Genomic DNA, 16558 nt, shown 5'->3' with positions numbered 1-16558 from the left:
ATTATATACAACATGTATAAATTTAATGTTTCAGGAAATAACCACCATCTCTCTCAGAGGTCATCTTTCTCATTATTGTGGGGAAACCTCAAAGGGCATCAGGAAAACCTTCATCAACCTCTTTGTGCCCAGTGGCTTGTGCAACAGTGTTTCAGAAGTATAAATACCTTTTTAATTTGTGTATATCAATTGTATAATGACTTGTTTTTATATATATTAAATATATATATACGATTTATTATATATATATATATATATAGATGGTTAATCTTATGACTTCCTGATAGTATTTAAGTTGTGAAATATTAAATAATCTAATCATAAAAAATGCTTGGAAATGACAATAAAAAAAGATATTTGTCGAATAGGAAGTTTCACCTGTCCTGTTTATATTACAAATCATTTTAAATCAGACAGAAAATTCAATATACTTGTTGTATCTCACTGTTTATTTGTCTTCACATTTTGTATTGTCACATCAAGCCTGTTTGAACATCCTAGAGAAGATAAGTGTATGGAAGCGGATATGATATAATAAATATGCATATAAATGTGCTTGGGATTATTTTCAGATTATCATTAAAATGGGGATAATGGATGACTGGCCACACATATGGGGCTATGGACAAGCTTCAAAGCAGGCTGCCAGGTGGTGGTGTTAGTAGTTTATACTCCGGGTCCCGGCGTGAGCACATTGAAGGGTCCCTGAGAGTGACAGTTCAACCACCGCACACCTATCCTGGGCAGAACCAGTACTAGGTGCCTTCACCTCTGCAAGGAACTGACAACTTCTGTACATGCCAGGTGCAGTGGTACAGTGCGAATGGTCGTAGAAAGGATTTCATAACCAATCACAACAGAGGTGACCTGGTCCGCCCGGGAATCGAACCCGGGTTGTCCAATTCAGAGTCCAACGCTCTACCGATTGAGCTGACCTGGCGGACATATTAGCTACATTAGATGACAAGCCATCTATGCTGGACATTCTTCACAATAAAATGTGATGTCACAGGAGCTGTCTATCTCAACAGCTCACACTGTCCGTATTTGACTAAAGGAATGAATGAAGTCACTGCAGAAGTTAGATTGAGGAATGTCCATGTCACTACCCATCATTTGGAAGGAGTTGGATAAAAAAAGTGTGGCCTATGTATTGAAACAGGTCCGATTTCCAGTTACGGACAGTCTTGATTTGTCTTATTACATTTTTGACCAACATCATGGTCTAAAAGAACACTTACTGGTAACTGGTAAAATCATGGCCCAGTTGTTCCAAGAGGCAGGCGAGTGGGAAGTTACTAGACTCCATTTCTTTATGGGTTGATCTGAGGTTCCAGTTCAGTTAAAGTACTGATGGAACACCAAGTGTTTGCCATAATACAGCAATATTTGATTTGTAACTATGTATTTGTTTGAATTGTTGAAACAGTACTGTTTACTAAATAATTGTGTATGTATATGAAGAATAATATTATAAATAATTTGTAAGAACCTTTTGATATTAAGTAAAATGTCGATAAGTCTAAATATGTATCTGCGAATCATTTTTGTATATCTGTAAAGATTACATTGCCTATATTCCTCAATTTATATTTTTCTTTTAGCCAGTCAATAACTTTTCTTAAGTTCTATCTTCAAAATTGTCGGGACAGGGATTATAGCCCTTAATTAACCCAAATATGTAACATTCAATGCAAAATTTCTAATTGGCTGCATTTAGGCAGTTCAGATGCAGGAACAAACATCACTTGGGTCCTTAATAATAGCTTTCCATCTGACATTGAAGATCCAATAAAAGGAATTTGTCATGTGACTGTTTATTAACTCTCAATTTATTGAAAGTGAAATTACTCACATGATTTGTAAGAACTAAATTATAATGATATCAAATGATTGTTTAAATTAAATAAAATAGATGATTACATACATGAACTATTTTTATTTCTTGTTTGTCAATATGAAGAGTAATGCAATGGCTTTTGAATTTCATAAAAAAAGGATGGAAAAATGTATGTTTATTGTTTAAGCAATTCATTAAGTAATAAAAGTATTTTTATTTTATTTTCAAATTGTGCTATCTTATAATACAGATCGTTATTTGTTTAATTTTGGTACAAATGAAGTATATAAGGTATGTCTAATGTTACAAATAGCAAAAATTCAAATGCAAATCATGGTGACTTGACTAAATGTGAATGCTAATTGAATCAAAATAGTTAATAAATAATAATGTTCATTTGAAACAATTGAGAGTATAAGTTTGGTTTGTGTATGCCATATATCCCCGGGGGGGGGGGGGGGGGGGAATGAAAAAAAGAAAAGTATATTACTATGCGCAGTGGTATAATAATTAATAAGTAAATGTTTTTAGCTCACCTGTCACATAGTGACAAGGTGAGCTTTTGTGATCACAATCTGTCCGGCGTCCGTCTGTCGTCCGTCCGTAAACTTTTACTTTAAACGACATCTTCTCATAAACCGCTTAGCCAATTTCTTCCAAACTTTACAGGAATGTTCCTTGGGTGGTCCCCTTTGAAAATTGTTCAAAGAATTGAATTCCATGCAGAACTCTGGTTGCCATGGCAACGGAAAGGAAAAACTTTAAAAATCTTATTTTTCAAAACCACAAGGCCTAGAGCCTTAATATTTGGTATATAGCATCATCTAGTGGTCCTCTACCAAAATTGTTAAAACTATCCCCCTGGGGTCAAAAATGGCCCTGCCCCGGGGGTCACTTGTTTTACATAGACTTATATAGGGAAAACTTTAAAAATCTTCTCAAAAACCACAAGGCCTAGAACCTTGAAAATTGGTATGTGTCATCATGTAGTGGTCCTCTACAAAATTTGTTCAAATTATTCTCCTGGGGTCAAAAATGGCCCCGCCCCAGGGGTCACTAGTTTCATTACATAGTGTTATATAGTAAATCTTTAAAAATCTTCTCCGAAACTGTAAGGCCCAGGGCTTAGATATTTGGTATACAGCATCATCTAGTGGACCTCTACCAGATTTGTTCAAATTATTGCCACAGGGTCAAAATTGACCCCGCCTAGGGGGTCCTTGTTTTTACGTAGTGTTATATAGTAAATCTTTAAAAATATTCTTCTCCAGAACCGTAAGGCCAGGAGATAAGATATTTGGTATACAACATCATCTTGTGGACCTCTATCAAAGTTGTTCAAATTATTGCCACAGGGTCAAAATTGGCCCCGCCCTGAAAGTTATTTGTTTTTATATAGTCTTATATAATAAAACTTTAAAAATCCTCTTCTCCAAAATATAAGACCTAGAGCTTTCATATTTGGTATATAGTGTTACCTAGTGGACCTACACCAAAGGTATTCAAATTATTGTCCTGTGGTCAAATTGGCCTTGCTCAGGGGTCATTTGTTTTTACATTGTCTTGTCACTGAACATCTTTTCCTCTGAAAGTAAAGGTCAGAATGACTCAATACTTGATATGTAGCATCCTTACATGGTCCTTTCTCAACTTTGTTCAAATGGTTTTGTTTGGCCCCTTTTAGGCGTCACCAGAGCAAAAAATAGAAAAACCTTTAAACAACTTGATCTTATTAACTGCTTGATGGATCTTCAAGTCTGAAGCATCCTAGCATGGGCCTCTGTCAGGTCTTTTCAAATAATTTTGTTTGGCCCCTTTTAAGGGCCACCAGAGCTAAAATTAGTAAAAAAAACTTAACATTTTCTTCGCATGAACCCCTTGATAGATCTTCAGCAAATTTGGTTTGAAGTGTCCTTGCATGGACCTCTCTTAAATTTGTTCACATAATTTTGTTTGGCCCGGTTGCCATGGCAACCTAAAGGAAAATGTCAACAATTGGTTATAATCATCTTCTTCTCCTAAACCGCTTTGACAATTTTGATGAAACTTCATAGGAATGATCCTTGGTTGGTGCTTTTTCAAAATTGTTCAAAGAAATTAATTCCATTTAGAACTCTGGTTGACATGGCAACCTAAAGGAAAAGTGTCAACAATTGGTTACAATCATCTTCTCCTAAACCGCTTGGACAATTTTGATGAAACTTCATAGGAATGATCCTTGGTTGGTGCTTTTTCAAAATTGTTAAAAAAAATTAATTCCTTGCAGAACTCTGGTTGCCATGGCAACCTGAAGGAAATTATAGGCTGTCGTGTCCGCGCTGTGACTTTCTCTTATATGGACAGATTTTAAAATGAAAATGCCATATGTTTTCAACATACCAAGACAACGTGTCGTGTGCAAGACCCATGTCCCTACCTCTAAGGTGAAAGATACACTAAGAGTTTATTCACAATGGAATGTTGAATATGAGGACATAAAGAGTGTTGGCTGTCATTTAGTATGATTGTTTTTTTTTTTTGCTCAGAGGCAATTTAATATAACTTGCAATATGTATTTGACACATAAAGGCAAGATAAACTTTTTATACGCCCGAAGGGCCGTCCGTTAGCAATTCCGTGTCCGGGCCATAACTTGGTAACTAATAAAGCGATTTTCAAATAACTCTATACAAATCATCACTACATTAAAAGGATGTGTCGCGCGCAATTTCCAGGTCCAAACCTTAAAGACTAGAATCACCATGGGGGTGCGTTAGCAATTCCGTGTCCGGGCCACAACTTTGTCACTAATAGTCATTTTCAAATAACTTTTTACAAAGCATCATTACATTAAAAGGATGTGTCGCGCGCAATTTCTAGGTCCATACCTCAAAGACTAGAATCACCATGGGGGGGGGCGTTACAACTTTGTCACTAATAAAGTCATTTTCAAATAACTTTATACAAAGCATCATTACATTAAAAGGATGTGTCGCGCGCAATTTCCAGGTCCATACCTCAAAGACTAGAATCACCATGGGGGGCATTAGCAATTCTGTTTCCGGGCCATAACTTGGTAACTAATAAAGCGATTTTCAAATAACTTTATACAAATCATCACTACGTTAAAAGGATGTGTCGCGCGCAATTTCCAGGTCCATACCTCAAAAACTAGAATCACCATGGGGGTGCGTTAGCAAATCCGTGTCCGGGCCACAACTTGGTCACTAATAAAGTCATTTGCAAATAACTTTATACAAAGCATCATTACATTAAAAGAATGTGTCGCGCGCAATTTCCAGGTCCATACCTCAAACACTAGAAACACCATGGGGGGCGTTAGCAATTCTGTGTCTGGGCCACATCTTTGTTACTAATAAAGTGATTTTCAAATAACTTTATACAAATCATCACTACATTAAAAGGATGTGTCACATGCAATTTCCAGGTCCATACCTCAAAGTCTAGAATCACCATGGGGGGGGGGACATTAGCAATTCCATGTCCAGGCCATAACTCAAAGACTAGAATCACCAATGGGGGGCGTTGGCAATTCTGTGTCCTGGCCACATCTTTGTTACTCGTCCATTAGCAATGGGGGGGACGTTAGCAATTCCATGTCCAGGTCATAAATCAAAGACTAGAATCACCAATGGGGGGCGTTAGCAATTCTGTGTCCTGGCCACATCTTTGTTACTCGTCTGTTAGCAATTCCGTGTCCAAAAGGATGTGTCACGCGCAATTTCCAGGTCCATACCTCAAAGACTAGAATCACCATGGGGGGGCGTTAGCAATTCTGTTTCCGGGCCACATCTTTGTTACTCGTCCGTTAGCAATTCCGCGTCCGGGCCATAACTTGGTAACTAATAAAGCGATTTTCAAATAACTTTATACAAATCATCACTACATTAAAAGGATGTGTCGAGCGCAATTTCCAGGTCCATACCTCAAAGACTAGAATCACCATGGGGGGGCGTTAGCAATTCTGTGTCTGGGCCACATCTTTGTTACTAATAAAGTGATTTTCAAATAACTTTATACAAATCATCACTACATTAAAAGGACCTCAAGCCGAATCTTCTTCGGGCGTATAATGCTCCGTTTCGCGGTGCTCTTGTTATGTACTTGTTCATAGATCAATGTCACATTGGAGGGCATTTGTCACATACTTTGACAGCTCGTGTTCAATATTCTTTGAGAAACAAGCTATATTAATAACAAAGGTTAAACTCTTTTACTCAGGTGAGCGTTTTAGGGCCATCATGGCCCTCTTGTTTTATGTATTATTTATTTATCATATGCATTGACATATGATTATAATTTCATAATAAATTATTTATTCTTTTATTGTATGTATTCTAGATCATTAAATAAATATAAGTAAATATGCATTCAAATTTCTGTATTTAGTCTTAAATAATAAATGTTGATATTGTTAAGACCAAAATCCGCTGGACTTTAGACCAATATTCCCTGGAATTCAGACTAAAATCCACTGCAAAGCCTCTCAAAAGTATGGCATGCATGTATTTGTGTCTGTCTTTTACCTTAAAGGTTGTACCCACCAGGAATACTTTTTGTATCCTCTCAAAATTCAGACTAGGAAACTGACTTGAGGTTGAATATATAAGATTTTCCCTTCATCCATACGAGTTCGACCCGGCCTGTGATTTAGTACCTTGACGTTGAGCAATACATAAATAAGATTATGTTTTTCATCATCTTCAGACAAATAGGAAATAGCTATCAGCTAAAATCTTATTCAACAATAAATGTTTGAGAATGCTAAATATTAGCAGTACACAGGGTATAAATCTCGTGAAACACATAGCAATAGCGTGCTAAATAATGCACGTGAATCTAGGTAACTTGTAGTAGTAGAAGTCAAGTATCATCTTGGTTTATTACAGCAGAAGCAGTGATTACGAACTTCGTAATCACAGCCCCAGAAACAGAAGCGTTTTTATTAAATCTCCCAGGTTGCGGAAACATGGCACATCGCAGGTGCGGATCCAGGAATTGATGTTAGAGGGGTAGTAACTTAGGGGCGCAACTTTTGACATGTGCTCCTCCCTCAGAACCGAAAGTATATGGCATAAACTGTTTTACGGGAATTTGGGGTTACTCCCTCATGTATGTAGTCGGAAATGGTGCATTATGAGCTTATTTGATTACCTTTGTTTCTCCGATATTGATGAAAACAGTAAACTTCGATTATTTTAGAGGTGCCGCACGCCGGGCGCTTAAACCGCTAGCGCTTCGACCAAATTCCTTGAGCTACACAGTCGGTCCAAGGCCAATTCCCCGCTATTTTGGCGCGAACACAAAACCACCGACTGTCCCCCCGGACCTGGGGTGGGGGGATGCTTACCATTGACTGGTGCATTACTTTAGCGACAGCGATAGGTTTTCATATTACTTTTTCCCTGTTTGAATGTAATATCTTAATTGTCTGTTAATATGTTCACTGATAAATTTTTTGCGGCCTGGCACATTGCATCTCATTAGTCATGGCAGTATTCTTCAAGTTCAGGCTTCTTTTTTTCAAAATTCAAAATGTTTATTTTCTAAACCATTCATTGATTTATCAACACCATATTCACACATTCTCATTTACAAGAGGTTTGATAGTGATAAATCAAATGTGTAACGCATGGCACCATCACTCTGGTGAACGAGAATAATTTCATATAGCACAATGTACATGAAATAATGACAGTATGGCGAGTCGTTCCTTCACTATTTTTACCCATAAATACCATAAATTAAGCTTTTTCATACAATAGATCTCCATCACCTCTCCGACTCCTTTATAATTTGTGTAAATATATGAACATAATCATGTGGTCTTTAACAAAGATAGCAGTGTAAAAAAGTTTATATCTTCGACTTCAAAGAACTTCATTAATGCTAATTCTTGACCAAATTTTAGTTGCCTTTAACCTTGCAATAATCGGTTTAATGGCAAGATGTTTGTAATCAAGCTTAACGACAGCGTTTTTGTGACATTGATGAAAGATGGATTTGTTTTGTTTGTCTTTTTTTTTCAATCGGATAAAAAATTGTACTAGTATCTGATACAGGGTTAATGAAGCAATACGATGGTTAGACGTCATGCTTACCATTGTATAGTATAACAGCGATGAGGAATATGGATAAGTCGACAGTTGACAGGTAAGGACATTGTAAGAAGTGTAATTTTGCTAATTTTTGCTTTAAATATGGCAATATTTTTCTTTATTCCCATTTCCTACATGTTCCCATTACAAAATCTTACCTGTCCTTCCAATTGGAAATTTCCCATTTTAAAACTGAACTTTATTCTCCAATTGGAATTTTCCCATTAACCAAATATTCCAATTGGAATTTTCCAATGTTCATACTTTCCCACTTTGAATGTGGGAATCCTCCAATTGGAAAGATTCACTCATGGGAAGGATTCGCAAACACATGCCTTAAATGAATCTATCGGTTCTTCATTTTTAATGAATATATTATTTTTCATGTAGTGAGTGTAAAATATTCTTAATTAAACAGTCAATTTCAATTTTAAAAATTATGTTCCAAATTCTCCCACAATTTTAATAGAGCCAGTTTTCCAATTGGAAAAGCTTGAAAAAGCCATTTTCCAATGGGAAGGCCATTTTCCAATGGGACTCCCATTGGAAAAGTTGACTTTAAATGCCAAAAAAACATATTTCTAAATTAAATTTCAGGAAACAAAAAATATCTCTTATTAGTATTACCTAACACATTTTAAAAATACAAAAATTAAAAACATTGGATGAAAAATAAAAAAATAAGTTTGCAAAAATTCCGGATTTGCAAACTTAATCCGGATGCTGTTCGTTATAAAAGTTGGAAAGTGTCTAAACATAGAAACTGTTCAATCATTACATGCTCTTGTTCAGAATTATCCGTTGAGACTGAGATTGAGTTCCGCTATTCTCTTTTATTTGGTCGATTTTATTATAAATTGCCTACGTATTTGTTTTTCTTTGTGATAAATAAAATAACGTTTTTATTTAAACAACAAATCAGCGCTTTTAATTAAACGTACATCAGTGAAGGTGTGTCAACTACAACTGCGAACTATAAATAATTTGATACATTTAGATCCACTATCCTCTGTAAACTGTCGGTTTGATTTCAAATCTCCCACGTGTTGTTTTATGCTATGTTAAATGACGTTTTTATTTAAAAATAAATCAGCGTTTCATTTAGAAATATATCAGCGTAGGTGTTTCGACTTCAACTGCCAACAAAAACAAACTCTTGTTAAAAGAAAGTATTCATTTGAAAATGATATAATAAAAACATTATTCTTGGAAATAGAAGGAACTTGATATTTGTTATGCAAAAAAACATTGTAATATAGTTTGTTATTGTCTTAGACGTTCAATACGTTTCGATGGATATCAGCGTGTATGTATACCAAATATACCCCATTACAAAGTCTAAACATGGTATTCATATAAAAGCACAATCATATGATGAAATTCATACAGTACCAACAAAACGCATACAACAATGTATTATTATTCCGGCTTTAAAGCGTAAGTGTGCGCCAGAACTAAATGTTCCTACAATCGAAATCTCTGCTAATTGTCTCCATTTCCGAGTCTTTGTTTAAGTGCCGAAGGATGACATGGAAACCTGAAACATTTACCAAAAATCAAATGCCATATATCTTACCCTAAAGTTGATATATTGCCTGCGTTTTTACGGATAAAAGCGGATATTACAACACATGTTGTCCTTGAATGAGAAACTAAACACAAATTGACATACTTAAGTGAATCAAGTTCTTGATGTTAAACACCCGCATTGAACAAGCATGTCAAATACCCTGTCTAATTGGGACAACAGTATTCATCTATTAAAGGTACTTTACTGAAACAATACAGCAGTAAACAGTCCTGTAAAGTCAAAATGACAAAACCCTGTCAAATTCGATAGACTTAATGCAAATGCAGTTATACGCATGGATGAAGGTATAGTTTACTTGGTTTGTACTTAGACCAAGTATAGTACGCCGTTACATAGCAGCACGAATATATAGATCATTAAGAACATAATCGGCAAGTCTTAAAGTCGTATTAACAATCAAATCAGTCATCAGAAGGAGAAGGAGAGATCGTCATTTAAGTTTATTGTAATTATAATTAACGACATATGATAATGACATTTAATAATGCAAAGACATCCTGAAGCTTGGCGACACTATTGAATACTTAATAATGCAGGCATTCCAGTAGCTTAAGTAGAAGATTTCCTTAATTATATAAAGTTATTACTCCCTTTTTAATAAAAAATACACATACATATTAAATTATAATAATATAAAAGTAAATATTTGGTGTTAACAAACTCTTCAATAGGTGCTTATCAATAACGATATGTGGATGAATGTGTTTTATATCGTTGTTGTTTGGTAACATTATTTGCCTCTCGTTTGATACGTCTTATGCTAATTGCTAATAACCCATTACGTTAACGTAAAACAATCATTTTAGTCCCCATGCATTACAATTTCTATACAATGTGTATAAATTACCTTGTAATGTTGTGGTTTGAGTAATGTTTGACCAATAATGGCCCTGGTATTTGCAATCTACAGTAGCATATATGATACACAATATCAAAAAAGACAGATAATAAATAGGGGGGGGGGACATTACCCCGCCCCCTTGACCTAAGCCAACAGCAAAATTAAAACATTATAGGACAAGTTTTTTTTCTTGTTTGTACAAATTGCGTATTACTCTAAGAGGTTTGCCATGGATTTGTCATTTATACACTTTAAGCAAAAATCTATTTTAAATTTCTAAAAAAAAGAAAAGCAATGCATCCGGTCTTTGAGAAAATCAATAAACTTTCTGGAATAAACGTCAAATGTTGTTGTTTTTCTCAGTAGTGGATGCACGTCATACTGTCTAATAACATAGTCGCTTTATTTAAAAAAAATTCTGAAGGCTACATTCAAAACAATAGAACATACACGTAGGATCTTTCGTAGTAAATTATTTCTGACATAACTTTTGAGTAATATCGAGTTTTAATAAGATTTCGTTTGTAGAGGTTACAAAAGGTAATACGAGATATCAATTATCCCGCAAACATGCGGCGATGGTTGTCAATTAGGACAGAATTTTTTAAATGTCAACAATTATGATCCAACAAATAAAGTATTAATGTCCGGTTAAGACATTTCATTGCCTGACAGTGGGGCAATATTTCCATAATCAAACAATGACACATCGAACACTTTAATCGAATATCAAATGGGGATATATTTTTCATTAGATAAAAAGTGTTCAGAATGGAATTGATATCCATTTGAAATAAAATTATTTTAAAACACTGGATTACATTTGTATATGACGTGTTTTAATAATTGAATCAGAAAACACATTTCTTAATTGAAACATATACTGACATGCATAAACCTTTCTCAATTTGAAGTGCATCAAGCTAGTTTTACTAATTCCACAAATACCTGTCGAAGAAGCCTAGCAGCCAAACTTTATCGGTCCCCTTTCACACCCAAACAATATCGTTTGGATAACAATCAGTAAAAAGGGAATCCTCTTATAGTCCTCTTATTAACTGAGATTAGTTTGTGGTCACAAAGCCGGACAAGTGGGATTCCCCCGGATATGCTGGTTTCACTCATCAAAACATCACACTCTTGATTTACATCGTGCCAAATAGAGTGAAGCAAGCACTCGAATGAAGCCATTCATAAATAAAATTTAGTTAAGCACCTATCTTTCTCTGTATCATTCAATATTACCTTCATTGTTTTGGCATAAAATGTGTTTATTGTGTTCTGTTATAATGTTGTTATAAAAAAAATGACAATCGTTGTAAATTTAATGAGTTTGAAATTTTAAACTGAATTATTTGAGTGCTAAAACTCACGCAACTCTAAGCATGTATTAACGGCACACAACGCCAGGCCAGAAATGGCGCTTGGCAGCCACAACAAACATGATATAGCTGACTGGTACAGAGCTAAACCGCACTTAAGTCAAAACGAACAACACGGGACATTAGCAACAATGAAATTAAAGCAGACTGGTATACGTTTAAACCGTACGTACTTCCGAACGAACGACACCGGATTGCAGCTTCAATGATGATATAGCAGACTTGTACCGACCTAAAATCGCACATAAGTTAAATTATACGAAATGGATGGTAGCAACAGAAAAGGTATTCATTTATTTATTTATTTATTTATTTATTTATTTATTTATTTATTTATTTATTTATTTATTTATTTATTTATTTATTTATTTATTTATTTATTTATTTATTTATTTATTTATTTGTTTTGCTTCACCAAAACGCAATTGAAACGCATTCAAATGGGAATATGTTTTCTTTAACTCATCATGAAGCACTTGCTACAGTATATTTAGACATTTAACAACCGAAATATTTACCACAGCAGCATCCGGAAGAGTTGACAAACAACACAAGTAAATAAATCAAGGCGCAAAAACTGATCTTCATGTAACTGACATTGATCAAACTTACGCGTTGTATCACATTTAAAAACAAAATAATTGCATTTTAAGGGTTATGACATTCAAGCTATACATCTTATGTAATGTCTCGGTATGACTTTTTCTGCTTAAAAGGGTTGTCTTAAACTTAAAATTACTTGTACTGATATAAAATGAAATACAAATCAGATCGATTTTATGCAATATATTCCTATATCTTATAAAATCATTTGTCATACAATATTCGTACAATTGTTTTATATATTGGTATCGGTTTCTATTGCATTATCACGCAGTTTGCATCTTGGAATAGGTAATATCAATAAAATACTGAGCAAACAGAAGAATAATTCACATAAAAGATACGAAGTTCGAAGGTAATATTTAAAGAATGGATACATACAGCTGTCTTCTGATCATATAAGTAACAAATTATTCTAAAATTTCAGTTGTGATTAAACTGAGAAAAACATGGCGGCTACATGTCACTGACGGAACACATAAATCAAACTAACACGATACAATTAAGTTGATGTTTTAAAGAGATTTGACATTTTTCCAATCACTTATTTGATTATTTCAGCGACTTTCTATTCAGGAAAATAAATTGTGTTGGTAAGGATGGAACGGTACTGAAACAGAGACACAATTTAATTATAGTCAGCTCTTTTCATTTAAGTCGGTGATATATTGGTTTTTTATCACCCATGAAAGTTAATAACATGTTTAGGAACACTGCATCTGTTCAATGTCATTTTGTCGCTGTACGTTTACGCAGATATAATCTTTCTTAGATAACAGAAGTTAAAGCTGTTATGGCTACAAAACAGAGTAATGTTAAGCACAATATATTAATATTAAATGCGGATAGTTGTTTACAATGCAAGATAGCTCGTATTGATATTGTGAAAGTTATAAACGAATTTCAGTTTCAAAATATTACTCAAAAGCATTTTTGCTGACACAATGTATGAAACTAAACGAGTAACTACCAAAAACTAGGTATGACTGAATTGTGACCATGCAATTCTTTGCATGTCAAGGAACAAGCGGATGTCTGAAAAACAAAAAAAGGATTATTGCGAAAACAAAATTATGTTTTGTGAAATGAATCATGCTCGGACAAGATTAAAATAATATTTCTTTAAATTTGCTTAACCAGCTAGTGCTGCCATATTCTTTATATGTATAGTCTTTATAATTTCAGTCTATCATGGCGTTAATACAATTCTCACAGGGACCCCCATCTTCTCCGGGCGTTTTAATTTTAAATCACATACATATCTGTTATGTCCCTGGATACAATACCTGTAGAAAATAAATCGGCGTAAGTGTGTTAATGTCAACTGCGAACAATAACAAATTCTTGTGAAAAGAAAATATCAATTCGAAGATGCAGATAATTGTTATACAGATTTTATTGTAATATATTCCATTGTTGCCTTAATAATACCTTTAATATGTTACGATGTAGATCAGCGTATATGTTTACCAAATATTTCCAATTACCAAGTCGAAATATGGAATTCATATAAAAACATCTTTATAAAGACGAAATTTATACAGTACAAACAGCCAACCAAGCGCCAAAAATTGCTTCTAAATATCCAATGCTATCATTGCCACGATATATCATACTGAGTTGAGGAGGAATAAGACGTTAACAACATGGATATACCCAACCGGCTCTCCAACGAATGTCTTTGCTAGTAGATGTCCGCCTTTGATAATATTTCTTAATAGATTCCTGATATCCTAATCGCCGCTACGTTTTTCATTTTCAAGTCTTTGTCAAAGTGCCAAGGATGCCATGAAATCCTGGTACATAATCCGAAAATCAAATGCCACTGTCAACTATTGCCTGCTTCCTCCTGGACATGAGCGGACATGATAAGAGTCACGTATGTGATCTGTCGTCAGAGTTATATCACATACTGCAAACATCCCTTAAGCTCAATTAAAAAGAAACAAAAAGATTTTAAGGCATAGTCATAAAACAAATGTTTACCTCCTTAATTATATATAATTATTACGACCTTTTATGAATCACAAGCATTTTCACCATATAAGTTGTATCCCCATAACAACACAACCGAATAAGGAAACAGCTATATACTAGTTATTTTAGCCTAATCCACGATATATGCATTTAGCTAAAATATTTAAATAAATATGTAAATACATGTATTGTCTGTCTTTGTAGTTTTGTGGAGTTGATTTACTCGTTTTATTTGTTTATACCTTAGTGCTGTTCCCTTTAACAAGGTGTTTGTATATTGTTAGGCTACTGGGCTTTTCACTTACAATTTTAATTGCTTTATTCAAAACTTCGAACCACAGTGTCAAACAAATCAAAATAGATTCGTACAATGACAGCGATCCTCAATTAGAATAATGGTTTTACTTTACAGGCACGTTAAATTTCACAAATACACGACAGCTACACAAATTTCACTAGTGTACTATTGGGCCCATCCATGTTATACAGAATAACCCATTAACCTAGAAACGCTTACGTTATCTGCATGTCATTAAAATAGATTACATGAAAGTGTTTAAATTACTGCCCTTTAGTCTAAGCTGTCTGTGATTAACTACTCCTGGATATTTTGATCTTAATACGATACCTAAATAAATTAAAATTACATATCTGTATTTAAAGCAAATTATCTTAGCTCTCTAGAAACAAATGTCAAATAATAGTTCCTCAACAGGGATTGTCGGTTACGGTAAAGAGCAAAAAATTCGATTCAATTTATTTAAACAACTTGTTGGTGTTTATAAGTTACGGGGTTAGACGGTGACCTTAAATATTGTATACGAGGCAATGGAAACCATATCGTGTGAAAGCGAATTTTGTATCATATCTGAGAGTGTCAATCCCAAACTCCTCCCGTCCCCTTGCATCAAGAATACCGACATATTTCTGACCGGAATGAGGACAACTACTTTCTTATCTGAAATCCGGAATACTATTTAATATAAATATTGAATAAAACGTCCATATATTTCTTGATTGTAGAATATATTCCATTTGACTTTTGGATTCTCTGCTCATTTTTTTACAATAATAGTTATTATTAGGGATGCAAACCAATATCAAAATTGACATTCGAATAATCGGTAATTCTTTCGATTGATTACTCGATTACCGAAATCCATATTTTAAAAGATGTAGTAAACTACTATTACCATTCGCCAAAGTTATTGCCGGGGCATTTTTATCCCGAAATTTGGTGTAGCCAGTACGCACGGGGGACCCTGATTTCCCCAAATGATTATTTGAAATTCTCAATTTTGAGGAAGAAATAAGCAATACGCCTCGTTCTGATATTGACTTCTAAATTGACTAAATATAATTATAGAAATCCCAAACCCACTCGGGAACTAGTTAAATTATAAAACGAAAATATATGTGTATTTGGCTCATCTGTTTCATAACAATAGAGGAAATATATCTTTAATCTCTATAATATACATTCACACTATAACAGGGAAACAAAACAACACAATTTGAATGTGGGCGTTTGTAAGTATAATCTGAACACATGGCAGTAATCTTCTTCGTCAATTGTACTTTTATGACTGTCTAGATGTATGCGTCACCATGTCTTTCCAATTGTCGTAAAACAGTACGTTTGCGTAATTCTGCAATTTCCTAGGGACATATGACTTAACATTGTCAGACAGTCGTTAACATCGTGAAAATTAGAGTTCGCAAAAGTTCAATGAACAATCGTCTAGAAAGTGGAAATAATTCCAGGGATCTATACAACTTACTCGTACTAAAACCAGAGTTGATAATAAACATATCAAGAAACAGCAGCAAATTAAGCAGATTGATAGAAATGACACCAAATTAAAGATTACGAAATTGAATTTCGATCAAAGATATTGCATTGTATTCTTTGGTTTCGTTTTGGGCTCGAATGTTCGAAGCAATGTAAAATATAATATACACCACTTACGCTACACGGATTAAGCGAACAATACGAATCGATACATAAAGCAAGGACTCAAATACCTAAGCAAAAACAGATAACAAAGAAGGGATCCAGATACCCAACCTTACACTAATGATTACGCAGGTAACCAGATACTTTTTCATTTAAGCGATCATTTCTTTATTCCATTGTGATACGTGTTTTTTTGTAAAGAATGTATTTCTAAATACATCAAAGCAAAATGCTCATGAGTATACATATTATGATGAAAAACATACTAC

Source organism: Mya arenaria, chromosome 9 (genome assembly GCF_026914265.1).
Source record: "Mya arenaria isolate MELC-2E11 chromosome 9, ASM2691426v1".
NCBI classification, from domain to species: Eukaryota; Metazoa; Mollusca; class Bivalvia; order Myida; family Myidae; genus Mya; species Mya arenaria.
The sequence above is the reverse complement of the archived record's forward strand: the minus strand, read 5'-3'. Positions refer to the sequence as shown.